We start from the raw sequence: 12,603 nt of genomic DNA, 5'->3' as shown, positions 1-12,603 counted from the left end.
TATGTTTGAGCGATGGTTATTTACATTTGTTATAATTACGGAAGTGCCTTAGTTGCCGATTTCCTCAGACATCAGGTGGTCCTGACGCACATTTTGTAAACTGAAATTGTTCACCCTTGTTTTTTGGACAGTTTAAGCCTACTTTTTAATATTGTACCTGCCTGGGAACTCATTGAATAGTTTTGAGGCCTGTTCTTTCGGTTAAAAAAGTCTCCAATCAAAGCAAATTTAGATTCCAAGTCGAACGCCTGAACCACCCTGCCATCGGAGCTGTTTATTGGCGAGTCGATGCAACGACCTCAGTAACGTTCATATTGACTTCATCAGGATTATTGAGATCACAGTCAGGGAGGTCAACTGTGTTCGGTTCCCGTTACTTTATATCTTTGTCTCTGACTGAGAACTCATTCATTAACACAGAGACTTCTTCCTCTGTTTCAATATTTTTTTCTGCAGAGAGAATTTGAAGCGGAATTTTCCGTCCGAATAAATAATATTTAAACGGGACGTCCTTTTTGTTTCATTTCCGGCAAATGCTGCGTTTGAACTGTTTTTGACCACGTGATTTGAAACGCAAGAGGCCGTCGATAAGGACCTAAATAAATAACCAGTGCTATGGCCGGGAACCGAATCCGGGCTAACTGCTTGGAAAGCAGCCATGCTCACCACTACACCACCATCGCTTGCTCTGTTCAATAGGTTGTTATTTTCATTAGTTATAATTACGGAATTACTTTCGTTGCTCACGAAGGTGTGTCCATAACACAATTTGTAAACTGAGCTTGGCTGTCGCGTTTTTCTGCACAGTTTAACCCCCCTTTTCACTGTTGTTTCTGACTGAGAACTCATTGAATAGCTTTGAGGCCTATTCTTTCATTGCAACAAAGTTTACACAGGAAGCAAATCGAAGAAATATTTCCATTAATAACTCATGAATAATGAGAATCTTGAATGAATTTCATTTCAGATGTCCTGTTCTGTACTGTTCTGACCTGCGATAGCTAATTAAATAAGTCACCAATGTGATGGCCAGGAACCTTGATCGAATGCTCACACAGTCACCACCCTCGCCCACTTGACTCTTGGAGCTGCTGCTGCCCACAGAGGTGGCCAAGCAAGAGGCACAGATGTTGACAAACTGCACCCGCTCCAAGTAGATTAACAAAATTACTGAACAAAAAAAGGCACTATGACAGTCTCTCTGAAAGCATTACACCAACAATAAAGAATCAATTTGCTGTAACTAATTCAATATGAACCGATTCAATGTCAGCCCTATTCCTTGCCAGTCCTCAAACAGGCATTGACTGGTTAGAAGTTTTAATCTTATCCGAGAACAGTTGGGGAAATTCCCAAAGAAGTGAAACTGTCGCCCTGAACTTCATAGAATCCCTGCAGTCCAGAAGGAGGCCATTCGGCTGATCGAGCCTGCGCCATCAGCAATCCCATGCAGGCCCGTAACCCCACATATTTAACATGCTCATGCTCGTGACAGGAAGGGGCAATTGAACATGATCATTCCACCGAACCCGGCACTAATTTTCATGGCGGAACGTCCGATTCTGGAAAGATAAAATCCGGAACTGGTGCCTCAAATGAAGCTGGAGTCTGTTTTGGAGCTTCTGAAACCACATGTTCTCCTGGTGGTGAACTCCTGTCCAAAGCTGGTGTCCTGATTTGAATCGATTGCCAGCTCGAGTTTCTCATTTGGATGAGGAATATGGAATGGTGCTGGATTATTCACCCCAAATACCCGCAGAACTCGGTCGAAACTTCATGTTTGTTCGGAAACCTCAATATCAATCATCAGTTCACCCTCAATCAGTGGGTCAATACGAAGACGGAGAAAATGCACCTACGACGAAGATGGGATTCAAACCCACGCGTGCAGAGCACAATGGATTAGCAGTCCATCGCCTTAACCACTCGGCCACCTCGTCATGCGTCTCCACTCCCCCAAACCAGCTCTTGTGCTCTTAACACCCGCAACAAGAGGACATTTCTCCCGCAGGACAATGTTGTGTTCCTGCTCTCTCATTAATCTCGGTTCGTTGTAACTCTTCCATTCGATGTAAATCCATAGAAAGTAAAGAGGGAGACAGTTAATTTATCAGGTCCCTCCAGGTCAGAAGGTTGCGTGTTTAATTCACGTCAGGCTCCTGGAGGATTTCTGCAGTTGGTCTTTGCATTCTGCATCCGGGGAAAGTTGATTGTTTGCAAGTGTTCGCGAAATGATAGATTTCAAAATTATGATGAAATGATATTTTAGGGATACCTCCGGTTTCCACGAGCAGGTCATATTTTTGCTGTTTGTAAATTTAAAGCAACGTCCACGGTCCGAGATGATTCAGCGGACATCTCAGGGGAGAGCTGACTTCTGGTGATTTAACCGGAGGATTCACATCTCAGGCGGGGAGCAAGGCTGAGAAGGCGGGGCCTGTATCAATAATCTCAACCGATACGGGAAATGATCGGGAGCTGTTGGCTGAATCTGCTGCACAGCCAACTGAACTAAACCTGGGACAAATGCGCTGTGCCACCCACGGTAACACAAATCAGCATGACGAAGCAAATTTGCTGCCGAGAAAATCCAGATTTGCTCTTGGACAGCAGCCGAATATGCCTTTTTGATGCGAGTGAAAACACGATAGCAAAGGGTGGTTTCGATCCATCTACCTCTGGGTTACGGGCCGCTTCCGCTGCGACACTCTGCTCCGAAACATAATCGCGTCCTGCCTATGACTGTTGCGCGGCAGTCCGACAACTATTGATTTAAAACAACAACCTCCGTGGTGGGAAGCACACCCTGGCTGGACAATAACACGTGACATCACCTCGAGTGTAACAGATAGAGAAAGACACACAGAAAAGCAGTAAGAGACTATCAGGATACACACACAATGACAGACAGAAAAGGTGCCGAGCAAACCAGCAAGATACTGAGATGGAAAACATGATTATTTATGAAAAGCTGTTTTCTGTTACACAAAGCCAGGCCCTGTTTTGAAATCTATTTCCTGCTGTTTAACTGTGTTCTGTGCTGTGTAACTGTTCTCTCCGTTGTGGAACGGTGACTCTGTCGTTGACAGATCTTCACTGTGGTTGTGTCAAATTCTTCCCTCTTGTGTAAATGTGTTCCCTGTTGTGTAAATGTGTTCCCGGTTGTGTAAATATGATCCATCTTGAGCAGAAGTTTTCTCGGTTCTGTAAAGGCGTGTCCTGTTGTGTGACATATTCTCTGTTGTTCTGTGATGTTGTCTCTGGAAAACAATCGACGGAAATTTCAAGGCCGCCATTTCTGAAGCTTGCATTCAATTCCAGCTTTATTTGGGCCCAATGGCCAACTCCTGTTTCTGTTTTCTATCCAGGTTTCTATGTATTAAATCCGTGAATTTGAATTTTGCAAGCTGCCGTGGTGGGATTTACTCCGTGTCCCCAAATATTAGTCCGGACCTCTGGATTGCCAGCCCAGTGACATAACCTTTCATCCCTGTGAACAAAAACAGTTCATTCAGCTCATTATTAAACCTCTTCCTGAGGACATTAGAATTCCATCCACAGAATTCCCATTGGCCGATTGATAACAAAGCATTTTGTTCGAGTTGGGAACATCAATAATTTATCCAGATCAAACAGATATTGTGGAATTGTTCGGATCAAAAATTCTAAGATAAGTGAGAATTAAATGGACAAAGTTACAAGGGAAGTAATTCTGAGAAAGCTCCCTGCAATTTCTGAAAGAAATAGTGGATTTCACTTCACAGGCTCAGTTTTGAGGAGGTTCCACCAGATTTCTGTACAAAGTGACTGGGTTGGAAACTGTAATCTTCAGATAGCATCACAAAAGACACCGTTAGGCTCCGGTTACGCGCCTGAAAGTGAGTGATTTTTGTGGAGTATGTGGAATATTTCTTGTACCAGTCCTGTTCAGCCACCGCCCCCCCCCCCCCCCCCCCGCGCCACCCCCTCTTCCCACCCCCCAACTCTTTTTCCGTTACGTCGATGACTGTATCGGTGCTGTTTCCTGCTCTCATCTGCGCCTGGAAAAAATAGCGATTTTGCTTCCATTTTCTACCCTCGCATTTTCGCATGGTCCAAATCCGACACTTCCCTACCCTTCGTTGACCTGTCTGCCTCCAATTCTAGATAGACTGACCACCAGTAACTAAAGCCCCACCGACTCACACGCCGAGTACAGATCCTCATACCCCGCTCCCTGTAAGGACGCCATCCCCATTTTCCTAGTTTGTTCACCTCAGTCGGAACTGTTCCCCTGATGCCTCTTTCCAAATCGGCGCTCCTGACATGGACTCCAACTTCCTGAAACCAAGGTGCCTCCACCCCGACCCTCGGTGTTTGGTTGGGCGCTCAACCGTGCCCTATTCATCTCCCGCACCTCTGACCTCACCCCTTTCTCCTCGCAGAGCCACGATCGGCTCCCAAAATACAGAAATCAAACAGACATTGTTATCGTCTTCTTTTCCATCTGTTCACTCACTATTTCGTCGATATCTTCACAAAATCCAATAGGAATGGCGATCAGTTTTCCAGTCAGTGATCAGCCCTCTGGAGGTGATTAAAGAAAATGAACAGTTTCATCCACTCTCGAAACCCTGGGGGCTTGAACCTGCGCGGTGAACCACATTAGATTTTAAATCAAACGCCTGAACAACTCGGTCATCGCAACTATAACCAACATCTAACACACCAGTTTATGAACAGCTGATTTCTTCAAAGTTTACCTTTGATTGTCTCGCCAGACAATGACGAGGAATCTAACACACTATCCGTTGCGCCACAGAGCCACACCTGGTGCACTTATTCCCCATCCCCATATGGGACTTTCTGACGTATCGAACAGACAGTTCAAAAGTTCAGCAATTGGACAATGACTATATTTCAAAAATCCTTTATTAGCAGTGAAATGATTTGGGACGCCCTTTGGTTCTGAAAAGAGCTACAGAAATTCCAGTCGAACTCTGAAAGGACACAGACAGCTTAGTGGAATGGGAGGACATGTGGCGGATGAAGAATTAAGTGATTCATTTTGGTGGGAAGAACGCAAAGAGACAATACAAAATAAAGGATATAATTCCAAAAGGGGAAACAGGAACAGCGGGAAATATATGGACCTGTGTACAAATCATTGAAGGTGGCAGGACAGTTTGTAACAGCCGTATATTATCCCCGGATTTAAAAACAACATCAGGATTTTGATACAAATTTTCTGCAAAGAAAATCCAGATGTACTATTCGATCGCACATTAGATATTCCAAGCATTGCCTGTCGCCTGAGGTATGGTAACCCTTGGGCTAAATCGCCACCAGTAAGCTCTCCCTTTTGAGGGGGAAAGCAGCCTCTGGTCATTTGCAACTGCGGCGACTTGACCTTTATATCTGTGTCATATTCTTTGATTTTATTTGATTTGATTTATTCTTGTCACATGCATTCGTACACAGTGAGAAGTATTGTTTCTTACATGCTACGCAGACAAAGCATACCATACATAGCGAAGGAAAGGAGAGAGCGCACAATGTAGAGTTACAGTCACAGCAACATGTAGAGAAAGATCAAATTAATACGAGATAGGTCCAATCAAAATTCTGATGGTAACAAGGAAGACGCTGTTCTTTACTTGGTTCGTGCCTGCCGTCAGATTTTTGTATCCAGTTCTCGACAGAAGCCGGTGGAAGATAATCTGTCCACGGTGCGTGGCTGCTTCAACTGGCTGCTTTTCCAAGGCAACGCGGCGTGTCAATGGATGGCAGACTGGTTTGCGTGATGAACTGGCTTTGTTTCCGACACTTTGTCGATTTTTTGCGGTCCTGGACAGAGCAGGAGCCGCACCAAGCTGTGATGCAACCAGAAGGAATGCTTTTTCTGGTGCATCTGTCTGTATTCAGACTGTGTTTTGCATTATCTGCTGCTCAATGAAGATTGGGATCTTTCTGATTCGATCAGTTAAACTGTGCGTGGAGAAGTGACTTGTTCTGACTGTCAGCTTCCGGAACTGAAATATGGTTTCTCAATGAATTCTGTCTCTTTCAACTTTTGGTACTGCAACTGAGTTTCTGTATCCCCTCATTTTGACTCACCGATTTATTTTGTTTATTCATTTCTGGTATGTGGGTGTCGCTGGCTGGGCCCGCATTATTGCCCATCCTAAATTTCCCTTGAACTGAGCGGCTTGATAGGTCACCTCAGAGGGCAGCTTAGAGTCACCAAAGTTGCTGTGTGTCGGGGGCCCCATTTCGGTCCAAACCAGTTAAAATATTCATTCCTTAAAGGACATTAGTGAAGCAGTTGTCTTCCTTTTGACAATCGATCCATGGTCGTCAGACTTTTAATCCCAGATGTTCTTAATTGATGAAATTTCACCATTTGCCTTGGTGGTGGTGGTGGTCTGTGTGTGTGTGTGTGTGTGTGTGTGTGTACGTGAGAGAGAGAGATTCTCACATAATCAGTCCGTTTGTGAGTGTGGATTAACCTTTTATACTCCCTCACAAACACTGTGATCCCCTTGCTTTTGTGAATTCCCAAGAAGCATTTGTACTACTGAGACCCTGGTGGTCGGGTGGAGGGTGGGGTGAGGGTTGAAGGCAATGCCGCAGGGTGCTGAGTGTGGAAGCAGCCGATTTTAAAGCTTGTGAGTTGGAAAGTGAAGAGTGAACTTGTCTGTGTGAAGATCACAGAAAAGGTAAGTCTGGACCTGCGCACTCGAGACAAGTTTTGGGTTGTCAGTAAATGAACTCCTGTAATGAAGGGACAAAATCAGAAAGAGGAAATGCTGGAAATATTCAGCAGCTCCGAAAGCAGCTGTGGAGAGATATTTCTGTCGCCAGGATATAACTCTCCTATTGGATACTTCACGTTGCTCAGATCTGACACTCTCAACACCTTCGTGGAAGGAACAGGTAGGGCGGGAATTGGGTCTTTGTTGATTTGAGCAAACAGCGCAATCCAGCAATGAGAAGCTCGTCAGCCCCCGGCGGCTTGGGAAAGGATGGGACTCAGATACAGGACTCTGGTTGGGGTTCAAAAATGGAAAAATACATCGAGTTATAAATGTAATGACAATAAAGGTGGAATTCAGATCGACTTGTGCAGAAATTTTACACTTGGCCCATGTAGTCAGGATGGCCGAGCGGTCTAAGGCGCTGCGTTCAGGTCGCAGTCTCTTCTGGAGGCGTGGGTTCAAATCCCACTCCTGACAGTGATTTTTCGTTCGCGAAGCAGCATCCAAACCCAAGAAATTTCTCACCTGGCAGCACAAGGGCAGCTGATGCTGAGAAACAACGACCACCTGTGAGTTCCACTCCGAGACACACTTCATCCTGACTTGGAAATAGAACATAGAACATAGAACATAGAACATTACAGCGCAGAACTGGCCCTTCGGCCCACGATGTTGCACCGACCAGTTAAAAAAAAACTGTGACCCTCCAACCTAAACCAATTTCTTTTCGTCCATGAACCTATCTACGGATCTCTTAAACGCCCCCAAACTAGGCGCATTTACTACTGATGCTGGCAGGGCATTCCAATCCCTCACCACCCTCTGGGTAAAGAACCTACCCCTGACATCGGTTCTATAACTACCCCCCCTCAATTTAAAGCCATGCCCCCTCGTGCTGGATTTCTCCATCAGAGGAAAAAGGCTATCACTATCCACCCTATCTAAACCTCTAATCATCTTATATGTTTCAATAAGATCCCCTCTTAGCCGCCGCCTTTCCAGCGAAAACAATCCCAAATCCCTCAGCCTCTCCTCATAGGATCTCCCCTCCATACCAGGCAACATCCTGGTAAACCTCCTCTGCACCCTCTCCAAAGCCTCCACATCCTTCCTGTAATGTGGGGACCAGAACTGCACACAGTACTCCAAGTGCGGCCGCACCAGAGTTGTGTACAGTTGCAACATAACGCTACGACTCCTAAATTCAATCCCCCTACCAATAAACGCCAAGACACCATAAATGTATCACCGTTCCCCTGGCTGGCTCACAATCTTGGAACTCCCTCCCGAACAGGAGTGTATGTGTACACATACCACATGGACTGCAGCGGCACCAGAATGAATTCATCGCCAATTACTCAAAGATTATTCATTTGGACAATAAATGCTTCTCGCGCCAGCGGCACACATCTCCCGTATGAATAAAGTACTTTTTAAAAAATCACCTCGTGCCACAGAAGGAGCACATCTGCCTTCAGAGCAGAAAACTGTGTGTGAATCACATCCTGAACACGGCTACTTTTATACCAGATGTGTGTCTGAAAACAGTAAGTGGAACCAAGCTCACGATAAACCTCTCAATGTTTAGTGGAAGTGTTTCACTGAGTGATTTGTGTGATGCCCTCTGATGTGCTTTCTTTTGTGAATTCCTAAGGAGCACCTCCCCTGAGACCCTGGTGGGCGGGTGTCGGGGAAAGGCGGATTTGAAAGGTTTACAGGGAAATCGGTGCAGTCTCGATGGGCCACTGTGGGATTCAGTTATTTTTCTTTAGAACATAGAACATAGAAAGCCACAGCACAAACAGGCCCTTCGGCCCACAAGTTGCGCCGATCACATCCCCACCTCTCGGCCTATCTATAGCCCTCAATCCCATTAAATCCCATGTACTCATCCAGAAGTCTCTTAAAAGACCCCAACGAGTTTGCCTCCACCACCACCGACGTCAGCCGATTCCACTCACCCACCACCCTCTGAGTGAAAAACTTACCCCTGACATCTCCTCTGTACCTACCCCCCAGCACCTTAAACCTGTGTCCTCTCGTAGCAACCATTTCAGCCCTTGGAAATAGCCTCTGAGAGTCTACCCTATCCAGACCTCTCAACATCTTGTAAACCTCTATCAGGTCACCTCTCATCCTTCGTCTCTCCAGGGAGAAGAGACCAAGCTCCCTCAACCTATCCTCATAAGGCATGCCCCCCAATCCAGGCAACATCCTTGTAAATCTCCTCTGCACCCTTTCAATGGCTTCAACATCTTTCCTGTAATGAGGTGACCAGAACTGCGCGCAGTACTCCAAGTGGGGTCTAACCAGGGTCCTATAAAGCTGCAGCATTATCTCCCGACTCCTAAACTCAATCCCTCGATTAATGAAGGCCAGTACGCCGTACGCCTTCTTGACCGCATCCTCCACCTGCGAGGCCGATTTAAGAGTCCTATGGACCCGGACCCCAAGGTCCTTCTGATCCTCTACACTGCTAAGAATGGTACCCTTCATATTATACTGCTGCTTCATCCCATTGGATCTGCCAAAATGGATCACCACACACTTATCCGGGTTGAAGTCCATCTGCCACTTCTCCGCCCAGTCTTGCATTCTATCTATGTCTCGCTGCAACTTCTGACATCCCTCCAAACTATCCACAACACCACCTACCTTGGTGTCGTCAGCAAACTTACCAACCCATCCCTCCACTTCCTCATCCAGGTCATTTATGAAAATGACAAACAGCAAGGGTCCCAGAACAGATCCCTGGGGCACTCCACTGGTCACTGACCTCCATGCAGAGAAAGACCCCTCCACAGCCACTCTCTGCCTTCTGCAGGCAAGCCAGTTCTGGATCCACAAGGCAACAGCCCCTTGGATCCCATGCCCTCTCATGAATCTATCCGAGATCCCATAGCATCTGTGGAGAGAGAACCGGTCATTCCCGTGAAAGGTCTGCACCTGAAATGTGAACTATCTCTATTTTCAGAGGTACGTTACAGATCTGGTAATATCTCTTTTTTCACTAATACCACCAGATCTGGAATGTATTTCCAGCATTCTGCTGTACCCTCGAAGAACGGTATCAGGCTCTGTGGCTTAGTTGGTTAAAGCACCGATTTAGTAAACCAGAAGATTCTGGATTCAGATCCTCGGATTCCTTTCCAGTGAACTTTGCAACTGCGTAAGTCGCAATATCCATTTCTTGCTTGTCAATGTTGTCTTTCCCTTCACAGTGGACAATCTACAACGATAAAAAAAACATAGTTCGAGAGTCTCCTCAAATATCTTGACTATTTATTGACGTGATCCAGGTACTTTCATCATCTTGCAGTAAAAAACCATTTAATTTGCAATAAATCCAATTCTCCAAGTTCTACAAACATAGCGTTCCATTGTTTTCTCAGGGAATTTCGAACAGAGTCAAATCGCCTTAGAATCACACCATCCCGACAGTGGTGAAGGAGACCATTCTGCCCATCGAGTCTGTCCCGACTCTCCGACAGAGAATCGCACACAGGACCTATTCCCGCAGAGCCACGCACCCACCCCGCTAATCTACCTATACAAACACCTTGGTGACCAAGGGGCAATCTAGCATGGCCAAATCCACCCAACCTGCTCATCTTTGGACTGTGGGAGGAAACCGGAGCACCTGGTTTCCTGAGGTAACTAGCCTGGATGAATGCAGTTTGAACAGCACTGCAAAAACTTGGCACCATCCAGGACAAAGCATCCCACTTCATTTGCTTCCCATGCATAAAGCTTCACTCCCTCCACTCCCGACACAAAATGGCAGCAGTTTGCGCCATCTACAAGATGCACTGCAGCAACAAAGCAAGGCTCCTTTGCCAGTACCTTCCAAACCCACGACCACGACAGCCGAGAAGGACAAGCGCAGCAGACACATCAGAATAACACCACCAGGTTGCAGGGCACTGATATTTATTTATTGATTGTAGTTATTTATAAGTTGTTGTTGTTGCACGTGTGTGTTGTTTAATCTTCGTGATCTTCAAAAGAAGCGAAATATATAATTGAAAAAGATGCTACTATTTCTAACCCAACCAGCGAACGTCGTGTCAAACTTTAAGAAAGCCCCCGGGGTTTGCGATTTATTTTTGAGTCAGTGGTTTCCCTGGGAGCCAATAAACAGAAGCAGCATGAAGAGATGGCAGAGCAGGAAATGTCGGTGCCGAAGCTGAATCACATCAACGGAGCAGCAACCTGCTTTCTACTAATCGGACCCCAAGTCCGATTCTGGTGGGACTGAAACCCACAACCTTTGAATGGCTGACTTGCCATTATTTAGATGTCTAACGCGCTACCCAAAGCGCCACATGCAGGAAGTTTGCTTTACTTGTCCATATATGGATTTTTGACAATGTGGAAAGTTCAACAATCTCGTAGTTAAAAAGTCAAGGACTGTGAAGAGGGACTTTATTGATTGCAAGTCATGTTGCTACATCTTATGTCTGTTAAAACAGCTGTGGGAATACAGACCATTTTGTCCTTTGTACATGAAATCACAGAATGATCCTCCCTCTTTCTCTTCCTTATTCTCGTGGACAGCTCGGAGTGTAATCTCACAGGCTTGATAGTCGGGGGCACATTCTACTCTATCTGTCACAGCGCTGATCAGAATCTGTTCCCTGTTCCAGTTAAACACCTGCACAGAACACAACGCAAAGCTGGAAGCTGGAAACCAGAATCAAAAACCGAAAATGCTGGATATGCTCAGCAGGTGATGGATGAATGGAGATTCCTGTAAAAGAGACCTTGGGGTACAGGTTCATAGCTCCTTGAAAGTGGAGTCACAGGTGGACAGAGTGGTGAAGACGGCATTCGGCATGCTTGGTTTCATTGGTCAGAACATTGAATTCAGTAGTTGGGACGTCTTGTTGAAGTTGTATAAGACATTGGTAAGGCCACACTTGGAATACTGTATACAGTTCTGGTCGCCCTATTATACAAAGGATATTATTAAACTAGAAAGAGCGCAAAAAAGATTTACTAGAATGCTATCAGGACTTGATGGTTTGAGTTATAAGGAAAGGCAGGATAGACTGGCACTTTTGTCTCTGGACTGTCAAAGGCTGAGGGGTGATCTTATAGAGGTCTATAAAATAATGAGGGGCATAGATCAGCTAGATCGTCAATATATTTTCCCAAAGGTAGGGGAATCTAAAACTAGAGGGCATCGCTGTAAGTTGAGAGGGGGAGATACAAAAGGGTCCAGAGGAGCAATTTCCTTCACACAGAGGGTGGTGAGTGTCTGGAACAAGCTGCCAGATGCAGTAGTAGAGGCGGGTACAAATTTGTCTTTTAAAAAGCATTTAGAGAGTTACATGGGTAAGATGGGTATAGCGGGATATGGGCCAAATGCGGGCAATTGGGACTAGCTTTGGCGTTTTGAAAAAAAGGCGGCATGGACAAGTTGTCCGAGGGCCTGTTTTCATGCTGTAAACCTCTATGACTATATGACAAGCCGCTGAAGCACAGCACAGTTGCACAGTTTAAAGTTTCCTTTCATCGACAATGGATATTCCATTCTAGTATTTTGAACAATTCAAATTGAAAATGTGCATTGTTATTCTCGTCGCCACAGCCTGAAAACAACTCCAGGCATTGATCTCTCCCTTGGATTTTAAATTTGTAAATCCATTCTCTATCTTTTAAAGCTACTATTGAAACTGTATCCATCACCCGCTCATTTCCTTGTGAATGAGCAGGAGAATTGAAGATATAATTGGATAATTTTCCTTTGACTACATTTGTATAGGAGCATCAAGGTCAAGGAGGGAACCACACACAGCACTTCATGAAATTCACCCACTAAAAGGTGACAGTGTTTAATCAAGGGATGGTTCTATTTGTTCAT

General features: G+C 45.5%; 2 non-coding genes across 2 annotated transcripts; one reads left to right on the top strand and one right to left on the bottom strand.

The window, feature by feature from the left end:
• Nucleotides 1–1,858: 1,858 nt before the first annotated feature.
• trnas-gcu (transfer RNA serine (anticodon GCU)) lies at nt 1,859–1,940 on the bottom strand. The gene has a single exon. It is a non-coding gene; the product is annotated as a tRNA-Ser (tRNA).
• A 5,191-nt stretch (nt 1,941–7,131) lies between these two features.
• On the top strand, nt 7,132–7,214 carry trnal-cag (transfer RNA leucine (anticodon CAG)). Its single transcript has one exon. It is a non-coding gene; the product is annotated as a tRNA-Leu (tRNA).
• The last annotated feature ends 5,389 nt before the right edge of the window (nt 7,215–12,603 follow it).

The sequence above is a fragment of the Mustelus asterias genome, unplaced genomic scaffold (assembly GCF_964213995.1).
Source record: "Mustelus asterias unplaced genomic scaffold, sMusAst1.hap1.1 HAP1_SCAFFOLD_311, whole genome shotgun sequence".
In the NCBI taxonomy this organism is placed as follows: domain Eukaryota; kingdom Metazoa; phylum Chordata; class Chondrichthyes; order Carcharhiniformes; family Triakidae; genus Mustelus; species Mustelus asterias.
This window is presented reverse-complemented; position numbering and strand designations above follow the sequence as displayed.